Below are 12,360 nucleotides of genomic sequence, written 5' to 3'. Positions count from 1 at the left end.
GGAGCGCGCGCTGCAGCCCCGCGGTGGGAGCCAGGCGGGGGCGCGCTCCTCCCGCGCGACGTCCTGACACCTGGAACCGGCCTTCGGGAGAGGGAACTGGCCGTGCATCGCAGGTCCGCTGCGCTCCTCTCCCCCAAACGCTGGCTTTTTAAGTCCTCTGCATTTGCTCACCCATGAAGCACCAGAAACGATTTCTGATACAGCAATTAAGAACTGAAATAATGAAAATCTTAACACGATTTGGCTACTTTAGTCCTGAAAGGTAATTCACGGATAATTTCGTCTATAAACCGCAGGTAAGGAAATTGAAGTCCAAACCTCTGAGAATTAATCAGGGTTTACACCAATTTAATGGCAACAAATAATGAGCTATTTTATATGTATTTGCTACTGTACTTGGAAAGAAAAAAAAAACAATAAATTTACATCCTACCTTCTGCTCCAACTGTGAAAGCTTAAGCAACTGAGCCTTCTGAGGCTCAGGGATGAGAGACACCCAAATGTTATTCCCAGTTGGAAGAGCCCATGTGGCCTTTATAGAGTGGACTGGATTCGGTTAAACACTTCGCTAGAGGGACTGTGACCTGTGCCCAAGAACTATTTGGAATACAGGATTATTTGCTGTTCTTCGTCTCTAGGTCCAGACAGACCCAAGTATAAGTTCTACTGCTGCCCTTTATTGTCGGCTTTACCCTGGGCTAGATACTCAGTGTCCCAGAGCCGGTTTTCTCCTTCACGAGGGTTTCTAAAAGGTACCCTAGAAAGTAGATGAGATTATCCTGTGTAGCTCCGGTGTCTGCTCCTACAAGGCTCCTTTTTTTCATTCCCTCTTTCCGTGATCCATTTACCTTTTTTTCCCCCCTGCAATTGTCTGTTATGTGGCTACATCAGGAGGGTGGCTTGCAAATGGAGCTCATCATTATATCCCCACTGGTGAGAACAGAATCTAGCCTAGAGCTGGAACACAGCAAATGTTTACTCAGTGAAAACAAAAATACCCAAACTCAGTTATTTATCAAGAGTTGTTAGCAATAGTTATGAGACTATCCTGCCTTATTACTTTCTCACACCATCCATGAAAAATACAAATTAAAGAAAACAAATTCTTAGAAAAAATAGCAATATATGGACTTTTGCATGTCATTCAACTGCGTTTTTTAAACTACATATATCTAAAAGTTAGGTTCGTATTTGACTTCAAGATGGAACATACAATAGTTATGTATGGGTGTTTTGAAAAAAGGTCTAATTTTAAGCATATTGATATATTTCTTAATTGTAAAGGTTACAGCCTTAATTAAAATTAAACTATAAGCATTTTTTTCTGGTGAGGACTGGCCTTTGACTTTCTTATCCACCAAAATGATTGCCATTGCAATTTACCATGTAGAATTCGACTGCAAGGAGGAAAATATAAAGGCTTGGACACTTCAAACTCCAATCTCATAGTCAAGCCCTTTTAAAAATATATATGGGTATCCCCTGCTTTTCAAAAGTCCTTTTTGAAGTTATACCACTTCACTTTTATGAAAGACCTATATTAGTACCTGTTTTCACTAACCAAAAGAAATCTAAAGAGAATTTTCACTTTTACAAAAAAGATTGGAAGTGAAAATAGTATTCAGCTCTTGTTTTGCAGAGAGCGCGTAGAGGCAGCATCCACCCCTAGCGGTGAGAGGGTTTCTGCCAAGCTCCTTGCCTCAGAACACGCAGCGTCTCAGCATCGTGCCACCATGGTTTTGAGCTGTGTCTGTGAGCATCTGTGCTTCATCTCCATTTATTTTGTGCATCCATTAGCAAGATGTATCCGAAAATATCAGAAAAGCCTAAGGAAGGTTATTTTTTGGGCTGGGAATGCTCAGAAGTTTTTCCGTATAAATTAATGGTAGGTAATTGCTTCTTCACTTTATGCCATTTCAGCTTCTGAAAGTTTTCACAGGAAAGCTCTACTTTTGGATAGCAGAGGAAAACTGTATCCATATTTACCCTTGGATGATAATTCATAACTAACAGGTGTGGTCTCCAACCTCTGGAAGACCCTAAAATAATTACAGATGCATCTTGGAATTTCCTAGAATTTTGTGCTGGAATGGCTCCCAAAACTACTCATCATTTTCATCCAAAAAAAAGCTGTGAGCAGCTGGAAATTCCTGGGTACTGTGCTGAACGAATCTAGAGAGCATTAATTAGAACAAACATGGTCTATGTTGTTTTAATAACCATAACTAGAGAGCAGCTTGGATATGGATGCACATAAAGTCTTTCATTTCTTCACTCAATAATTCACACACTCACTCATTAGCACATGTTTACTAAGTACACACTATGTGCCAGACGAAGGGCTCTATTTTGAATACCTGATGCTGATGAAAATAGAGCTTGCCCTGAGGTTTTCTCATGTGACATTAAATCATTTTTTTCACTGTTATTTCTGTTGTGAGAAAATGTCATTTCTTAAATGTGAGATTAAGTGAAACAACAAAAGATTCACAATGTAATTGTTGACAGCCATCATTTTTACACAATGATGATTTGGTCGTGAAAAAACAAAAGCCACTCTGTTCTGGAGTGAAGGGAGTTGTCGCAGCCGATGGAAGGGACGGAGGAGAGAGAATCTGAGAGGCTCCGCTGTAGATCTCAGATCCAGTCCCCAAGCCAGGGACTCTCAGGAGCTTTCCTAAAGACACCAAAGTCACAGGATCTCTGGGTGACTCTCAGCTCCTCAGGGCTAGAGCCAGATCTTGTGAGACTTAAAGCTTATGCAATGTAGAGAGTTTTTAAGAAAACAATAAATAAAATTAGGAATACCAAATTATTCAAACCACTCCCAGAGTCCTAGAAAGGGCCCACGCAAGCAAAGAGCCCTGAAGTTTAAACTTTATTTACTTCACTGTGGGTCCATCCCACACCAGCTACCTCAGTTGGCAGCATAAATGCCGGCATTCCATAAGAAGTTTTTCTGGAAGCAACTTTGGAGCTCCCTTTGCCCATGCATCTTCCTGTAACTGACTCTGGAGAACAGTGGGGTCCTCCTCTTCTGCCTTCTAAATCTTGAGCTGGTGCCTCCCACTGACAGGTTCCAATCTGGAACCACACAGGGAATGAGATTCTGGGGAATGTAGCTCCTGTGGTTGCAGGCTAAGGATGATGCAGAGGTGAAAAGAGGCTATGGAAGGAAATGCAATGAATCGATTAAGAAGATTAAGGAGAGTTTAAACCATTCAGGGCCTAGAGCTTAAAGAATGGAAGCATTGATATATTAGCATATCTGGAGCTGGAAAGCTGTGACATATTAATCTAAACCTGATCAATAGATACTAAAATGGCACAAAAGGAAAATGGTCAGTTTGGAAGAAGAGTAGAGAAGTTAAGAGTAAAGATTTTTCATTGTCTCCTGCAATGCTAAGGGGAGAGAGTACCCTGATTATAGCTCTCTGGCATTTGTTAAAAATGCATGCAACACATATTAGTCATTCACATTAGGTACTAGGGATACCATGAAAATCGAGAACAGAATGGCCCCCGTATTTAAGGAGCTCATGGTCTATACCAGCACTATCCAATTGAAATATAATTTGAGCCCCAAATATGAGCCACAGATGTAATTTAAAAATAAACAAAAGAAACAGATGGTATTAATTTTAAGACATTTTCCTTAAGCCCGTATATCTAAAATATAAACCATCATTTCATTTAATCAGTATAAAAATTATTCCTTGTGTGTTTTATGTTCTTTTTCTTCTTTTCTTTCTTTCATTTGGTGCTATCTTCAAACTCTGGTGTGTATTTTAAACTTACAGCACAAACTCAACCTGGACTTGCTGCATTTTAAGCGCTCAGTGTGGCTAGTGGCTGCTATAGGGTGTTGCACAAGTCTTTTAAACAGCTAGAAGTTTAGTCTGAATAAGCCTCTTTAGCCAGAAGCCCATTGTGAAAAAGCCCCGACCCTACAGTCAGGACCACACATCAGTGTGAGGTAACCCATCAAGATAATGTTAATCTGTCAGGCTCACAAGAGCTTCCTTATGACATATAATACCCAGAGAATTTACATGAACCATAACTCCATAGTTCTGACCAGCTGTATGATGGTGTCACTGATAAATTCTAAAGTGAAGTGATCTTACAATATCCGTTCCATGTCATCACTTCCTCTGCAATGCGCTCTCCTCCCTCAATGTATATTGCCGCACCAAAGTGAAGCTGCATTGTGGGCTTTCTTCCTTTTCATTAAGAAAACTAACAGTAGAGTGGGGGATTAACTGTGATTTAATCCCCTATAGGAAGATGGGTGTAGGATTTGGAAAAGGTTGTACCTCTGGATCTCAGATTATGGAGAGGGGAGAAGAATTCCTAAATTTAAAAAGCAGGTTAAAAAAAACCCAATTATTTCAGCATGTGTTGATTTTATATTTTATACAGAAGTTCCAGCTTCTAAAAGACTGTTGTGTTTGTTTTGCTTCTCTTGTTTTTTCCTAAACTATTTAAACAAGTTCTTAGTGTTTCTGTAAAGAACTGCAAATTCGTGTACTTTGGGTTGAAGAACTTGTAAAGGTTGATAGATAAACAAGAACTGGAAAGAAATCTTACAAATTATCTGTTTCAACCTCACTCATTTTGTGAGAATACCAGAGATTAACCAACTTTTTAAAACTAGTTAATCCATTTCATGGCAAAGCTAGAACCAAAACCTGGGTCTCCTTGTACTTAATCCGATGCTCTTTCTACTACACAATTCTGGTCGAACAAAGTCCCCATGCTCTGGCCCTGTGTCTAGTGCTGTCTCGACTCTCCTCTTGCATTAAGTACATAGTAAGTGGACTCCGGTAACATGTAAAAAACGTGCAGAGAAATCTGTAAACACTCTGAACTCACTTCAGAAATAGCATCAACTGAGCAAGGCTCTCTGGTCATTAGAAGATGGTCAGATCTTTCCGATTAGGATTCCTGGAGAGGAAACCAAACAGCTGTGTGCAATTTTATTTTGTAACATTTTGGAACTAAGTCTCTAAAACAATGAATAAAATATATTCTTTTACTTCCTGAAAAAAATCTTCCTTCTGTCTCTGCAGTTTACTTCTTTTTTTTCTCTCTCTCTCTCTTTTACTCTGCTTTCTCTACTCATTTCCATCTTTGTCATTACTTTCCTTTAATCCTCACTTCTTTAGGAATGAAATCTCATGGGGTATTTAATCCAAATTCTTGTCTAGAAGATCTAATGTCTTAAGTTTTTTGGTAGCTATGATAATTCAGGAACATAATCCTCAACTAACAAAACAGAAAAGGAAAACCATCGTATCTTCTTCAGTTTTTGCTCTTCTAAATTCTCTCTCCAGTCTTCTTTAATTAGAACTCTTGCTCTCAGTTGGGCTTCCATTTGATCTCTACTAGCATCTTTAACTGTTCACTTTAATGTTCCATTTAGTACTCATTTTTTGGAGACACTTGTTTAATTTGATTTTGATATCCAATACCAACATGGGAACTTTGGAATAGAAACTGAGAATAGGAAAATTTGGGAGAGTTAAGGAAGAAATTACTTCCTAATTAAAAAAATAATCAAACATCATTGGAGTTTGGCTTCCATATGATAAGTTCACAATATTGAAGGAAAAACTATATATATCATACATATACAAAAAAATACCATAATGTAGCAATATTTGAACTAAATATAAACAAGGAAAAGCAATATCTACCTTTTCCAAGTGTTTAGGTCTCTAGAAACTTCACTGCACTGTGGGCAAACTATCCCTAGTGCTCGTCCTTCTCTTCTGCCTTTGTATGCATCCCTTGCGTCTATTGCCATTGGTCTTGGTCTTTTAGTGAGTATTGGACATTGGAATGCAGAATTTGAACAAAATTACGTACTATGATAGGATACATATGTCCATTTTAGGTTATATGTTACTACAACTTACAGTTACAGATAAGCCTGTCGCACATTTCCAGAAACACATCTACCTAATGTCATTTTGCTCTGAGGCATAAAATACATTTTCAGAGACACTTGTGCTAAAATCGTCTTTCCTTTTATACTCCCATTTAGGCAATACTCAGTGATTCCAACATCTTGACTCTCAAACCAGGTTTTTCTTCCCTTTGGGTTTATAAGCCATTTAAGGAGGAAAGGAGTAATAAGTGAAAGATCCGTTTTATTGCTAACAATGGAGCAGTTTTAGAGTTTTAAAAGATGAAAGCAGAAGTTTTAGAGTTTAAAGCTATCCCACACTAGGAGTCCCCACAGCGGTGATGGAAAATGAAAACACTAAGAGTGGTGAAATACCAACAGGGAAAACTTAAACTCAGGTAGGCTGATTTTTAAAAACAAGATTGCAAGAATCAAATGGGGCGGCTTTGTTTGTTTTCTGAGAAGGATGGTAGTTGGGGATGATCATTTGTGTGTGTGTGTGTGTGTGTGTGTGTGTGTGTGTGTGTGTGTAGCCACTATTTAAAAAAACTCACCAAGCTAAAGACATCTTCAGGATGATGGACAATCCAAAGAAGAAGTGTGTTAGTGAAGACATAGGGGATGCAGCTTGGCTGTGATCACTCCTATTCTCTTGTAACTCAATTTCATGAATTTTTATCCATATTCAAGGTTTATAATCTATAACTATAATGAAATGAAATACTGTTCTAAAGTTAAAGTATGGAACCTGACATCAAAGGGGACCCAGAGTGTAGAAGAATGCCATTTTATTTGGATTTCACTAATGAACAATAATGCTAGCAAGGCATTTCACTATCTCTGGACAAGAGTGAAGCAAGGAACACTAAGCTGTACCAAGAAGGACCTCAGTTTAATGGCATGTAACATGCGGTGGTGAGAAGTTCAATAGGGTGATAAAAGTACTTTTGGGTGTCCCTAAAGACAAACTTTTGGGGCAGGCAGTTTTTTGGCATTTGGATAGAACATTGACCTACTGTGAAAAGCCTGTAGGAATGTGCTGAATTGGTATTTTATTACCTGGATTTGGGAGGAGCAGGGCTCTGCTCTGGAAGGTGAGATGCAGTTTGCTCCATCACTCTAACATGTCTTTATAGCTTAGGAAATAAGATTCACTATGGCTGCTCAACAGGTATAGCTGGGCACACCTTAACCTTAGTTTCTGATTTCAGTGTATTCTATCTCTCAAGATTAGTTGGCACTTTCCTGACCTTTATTATGGCAGAAACTCTTAAGCAAACTGTACATACCTATAGAAATAGGCCACAGTGTTGTTTGAAATAGAAGCCTGGCAGGAAAAGGCTGGATTGGGACTGCTGATGCCTTTTGTCTAGATGGGAACCTAACTCATAGTGAGAGTTAGTTTTGTAATCAGAGGATCCCTCCCATCTATGTGTCAAACAAAAACTGGAAAGAAGAGACACCAATATCTCCTAGGTGGAGACTTTATTTTCCTCAGTTGACCCTTTCCATTTGCCATTCTTAGAATTTCATTTCCTTTCATTCTAATCCAGTTCATTGTTTTTAATCCATCAAATTCTGTTCTTTCTTTCATTTGTTTTTCTCTGTCGTAGTGAGGGTAGCACAATTACTTGAATGCTAATAGGAGGCATCATTAATCTGGTATCAATCATGGTCTAGGTAGTAAACAGGGGCCTCATTTTTATCATTTCTAGTCCTTCCACCAGCTCTGCAAGATTAGTATTGTTATCCTAATTTTATAGATGAGGAAACTAAAATTCAGAGTGGTTATATGACTTGCCTAAGATCATAGAGCTAATAGATCCTAGAACAGAGATTCAAACTCAGATCTTTCAAGCCCAAAGCCAGGGCCATTTGTCACCTCTACACTGATGCTTCCTCTGGCTCTTATCCATGTAGATTATGTTAGTGTACCTGGTCTAGAAGATATTCTAGCATTCATTCAGAGAGGCACATATGTTTGAAAATTGTAGACGAAGCCATATTACCGTATGGTTACCTTCATCCTCCCATGAGGCTCCATTTCTATCAAACTCAGAGGCTCAGCACATGGAAGCAAAGTGAAGATAGGATAGATATATGTGGAGTGAAGAAAGTAACTAGGCTAAGGCTGTTTCTCCATCTTTTTATACACTGACTTTCTTTTATATATATAGTTGTTTCTGTCTTCATGCTAGGATTAATCCAATTTCTCCTGCTATTCCAAAACCATTTAAATTTCCAATTTGATTTATGTAAATTAAGTTGTATGTTATGTATGTTGCAGTAGAAGAATCAGAGAGAAGTTGGCCTAACTGGGCTTGTTATTGTGAGTTTCTTTTTCCTTAGTCCAAAAAGAAAGCATAATTTTGGCAGCTAGTAGTCTACAAGACTGAAGACAGAAGCTGATTCAAAAAGACTGTTCTCTTTGAATTGTGACAATCCAAACTGACTAATAATGCTAGGGTGTTTCTAGTGGAAGGGAGAAGAGCTAGTGTCTTTGTCAGGAGGTATATGCAAAAGCAAAAGCCAAGCCAAGAAGCCTCTGATGCCTGGGAAAGGACCAGTAGGTTACTGTGGGTAACTGGGCCATGAGCCGCTCCCTCTAGCGCCTCTGGGAAGGACTTCTTACTTCAGCATGGTGGACACATTGGGCAGCATGGTGATCCTCGGCACTCCCACCTCTGGTGAAAACCCCATGAACACTGGTGCAGAGCCCTGGGCCACTGGACTTGGGCATTCTTGCAAGCTTGGACAATGCCATCTCAGCAGCAGCATGAATGCAGTGTAGACTAGAGTTTGCTCTATGTAATAAGGGTCTTAATTAGGATGGACATGGGTGGGGAGGGGAGGCAGAGACCCACTAATGATTGAATTTCCAACAACTGTGGTAAGATGGGTCTCCAAAAAGAATTACTCTTGATTTGAAAAAAATGCAGGCTGAATATTTTTGTTTATCCTTTAGATTCATTCTTCACCTTTCTCTTCCCTGCTCTGTGTCCCAAGGGCTAACCTTTCTGGACACTGTCTACAGACTTCCTTGCCTTCTGGATTCCAGTTGTGTCCAGCCATTGAGAGGCACTGGCAGGGGAGCAGAGGCAGGGAGGAGAATGAATTGGGAGATTTATTCCCAAGGATCCCTTCCTGTGGGTGGACTGGGTCCCTTTATGAAGGCAGCAGATCCTGTCTGGTGGCCTTGGAATTACTCTCTCTGGGTGGGGTTTCAGTAACTGTTCCTCTCTGTCCCTCTCAAACTGAAGATCTTTGAAAGCTTCCCCACTGTGGTTGTCCTGGGGGAGCTTGGGGGTGAGAGAGAGAAAGTGCACCCCACTATTACTAGCTGATTTCCCTTAATCCTCTCTATGCTTTTTCTTTGTCATATCCTCCTTGATCAATTGTCTTTTATGATGCCATCTTTTTCCTGCCATGACCCTGACTGATGCATTTTTTGGCTTTATTTCTCACATCTGAATATGTGGATTCATAACCTTTATATGTGTGATTTTTTTCTGGAATTACCAGAAATCTGTATCAGAGCCATAGGTAGATTTTAAGTCCTAGCCCAGAAGCCAAATCATTTTGAGATTTTGGGACTGAAAGTCCCACATCCTGGGAAATGCCTCAGTCCCAGGCAAATTGGATGTTCAGTCAACCTAGTTGTGACCCTCGTGTAATGTTGGATGTGCTCTCCCAGAAGTCCCTCGTGATGTGGTCTAGTGGACTGCAGCGAGACAGAGCTTGATGATTACTGCACAATTCGACATATAAGATTGTCCACAAGGAGATGAAGGAAATTAAGGTAAATGCAAACTTGCCCAACAATTGTTTCAAGAATACCTTTAAGTGGGGCATAAGTCTCTGGGATAAATTGTTAAAAATTAAACCACTTGAAGATAGAGGGACAGTACTGTCAGACTCCTGGGTACATAGTGGAAATGATTCTCCATATGTGGACCTGCCATCTGAGGCTTAATTTCACATGTTGGAACAGATGAAAGTCCTTAAAGAAGATCATTTAACTTGTGATAGAAGTGATTACCAGAAACTGAGAGCATTTTTAAGGGATACAATTTCCATCCCAAGAGAAAAGGCCATTGTAATGTGGATAAGGCTAATACTGAGATGGTAGGAGCAAAGAAAAAGAATGTGGCCTTCAGGATGCCTGTGGAGGTCAGCCTGCTGAGGCCACTCGCACTCTCAAGGAGAACGCTTCAGTTGAGGGCACCTGAGAGCTGGTCTGGGGCTTGAATCCAGAATACGGTAGGTACACTCCTAATTATTGTCAGAAAGTTAGGGAAAGCTGACTACATTCATCATAAGGTTAGAGACTTTCTTACAAGGGAACCTCCCCTCAGAGCCTTGGGGAAGGGCAGAGCTGACCCACTTGGCCCAGGTGTGAAAGGAACCAAGATGAACATCTAAGCTTAACCTGACTGAACTCAACCCATTTCCAAACTTCTCCCAACTAAAGAAGCTCGTGAAAAGAAAGAAGAAGAAGCTATTTCCTTTCACAGCAGGGAGGGGTCCCTTGTGTTAACTGGGCTAAATCATGGGAGGAAGTAGATGGGAAGTCAGCATGGCCATCAATCTCTGAATGCCAGTGACTTTTCAACGTTTTACGTAAGTAGGCGCAGATACCCTTTTCCAGTTATCTCTGAGAATCAGCTTCTGTGATGAGTGAAACCTGGTCATAGACTTTAACCTCCCAAACTGTCAGACTTTAACTTGCCATCAATATGGTGGCTGGAGGCACCTGCAGAGAGCCGTGAATTGAATAAGACTGGACCCTGTGGTGAGACCAGCATTGACCAGTATCTACAGTGTTAAGAATAGAGGTCTGAAGCCTCCATCTTCTGGGGTCTCAGTCTTATAAGCTGTGTAACTGTGGGAAAGTTCACGACTCCTTGCTTCAGTCTCCTTATCTGTAAAATGGGAATAATAATAGTATTTTTATGAGGTTGTTGTGATGATTAAATGAGATAATACAAGTCTTAGAATCATACCTGTCACATGGAAACTATTTAGTAAAGGTCCACCCTCCTCACCATCAGAAGGGACATATTTATAAGAGGGCTGCTAATAGTTTAGGGTGTATAATCACCCTCCTTTTACTGTGCTTTTGAAGAAGATGGGCATCCCACTACTGACCTCACAAAGAGTGCATGTGTTGAGAAAGCTATGGTGCACTTTGAAGCTCCCACGGGAGCAGCACCGGGGCTGCTCTAACGTCCAGAGAGGCTGCCTGCAACTGGCAGCCCTTCTGCTTGACTCATAGCCCCTTAACTCAACCCTCTTCTGATCTACTTTATGTGCTTATGACAAATACTTATCATCACCTCACCAGAGTCTGCTCGGAATATGAGTTATTAGTTGTTAACCAGGAAATCTCTCTCCACTAGAAAACTTTCTGTGTTTTATTTGGGGAGAATTTTTAGGAAATAATAAATAAACTGGAATCTGGAAAGGGAGGGAGGTACAGCCTCAACCCTCACCAGGTAATGGATGAAGGGCAAGGAGGAAAATATCATCTTCTCACCCTTCCCCCAAACGTGCATGGATATGAGCAGGAGACTATGACCCAAGGGCGATGGGCAAAGGAAGGAAGTGGTGCCTCTGTGGGTGAAGGGTGGTGCCTGTAAGGATGAGTAGGTTAGCTGAAGATTTGACTTGGGTGAGCAACTCATATGCTTTCCCCCAGCAGACCCTATGTTTCTGCCCTAAGCCCGTATTAATTAAACAAGGAGGCCATTAGCCTGAGGTGATGTAGTTCCTTGGTAATCTATGTAAGCAAGCCTTTTAACCTCAAGGATAAGAAATTAAAACCTAAGAACAGCCAATCATAAACAGCCAACTAGGCTTTCCCAAGTATGCAAATACTGAAGCTACAGCCAATCAATATCCTTGCTTTGCTTCCACATTTTCTCTCTCAAAGTCACCTAGCTCTCATCAGTGGAGCACTCCTAACTACTTCTGGTTTGTCTCCGCCCAGTTTGAATCAATTTTGCTCAAATAAACTCCTAAAAATGTTAATATGCCTCAGCTGATCTTTTAACAGTTCTGGTTTGAGTAGTGGAATCCAAAGGAGACATCCCCACCGCCAGCAGCATTGGAGCAATGAGCAATAAGCAGGGGTAGGGCCCTGCTGAGCTCACTGGGTTCACTGCTTTTTCACTACCTCTGGAGCTGATGAGTGGGTCCCTCTCAGATATGTGAGCTCTGCAGCTTTTCATTATGAGCTCCCAGACTTTATCTGAGCACTCCTTTTACACGACTGGTCCAACTTAGAGCACACTGGGTGTGGGCTGGACTGGCTCTGACTTAAACCAGGCAGGGTCCACTGTGAGGCTTCAGGTACATAAAATGTCCTTTGAAGGAAAAAAAGGAAAAGGGGTTCTTCCAAGTGCAAAGAGTCTGGGACTCCTCCACCTAGGACTTCAGCTAACTGTATG

General features: G+C 40.8%; 1 long non-coding RNA gene across 5 annotated transcripts in view; it reads left to right on the top strand.

The window, feature by feature from the left end:
- The first annotated feature begins 41 nt into the window (after positions 1-41).
- Positions 42-12,360, top strand: part of LOC108384855 (uncharacterized) — a 47,743-nt gene continuing 35,424 nt past the window's right edge. For all 5 annotated transcript variants that reach the window (XR_012125906.1, XR_012125903.1, XR_012125904.1 and 2 more), the window contains exon 1: positions 42-296. This is a non-coding gene — a long non-coding RNA (uncharacterized lncRNA). The remainder of the gene's footprint in view (positions 297-12,360) is intronic.

The sequence above is a fragment of the Manis javanica genome, chromosome 15 (assembly GCF_040802235.1).
Source record: "Manis javanica isolate MJ-LG chromosome 15, MJ_LKY, whole genome shotgun sequence".
Classification (NCBI taxonomy): Eukaryota; Metazoa; Chordata; class Mammalia; order Pholidota; family Manidae; genus Manis; species Manis javanica.
This window is presented reverse-complemented; position numbering and strand designations above follow the sequence as displayed.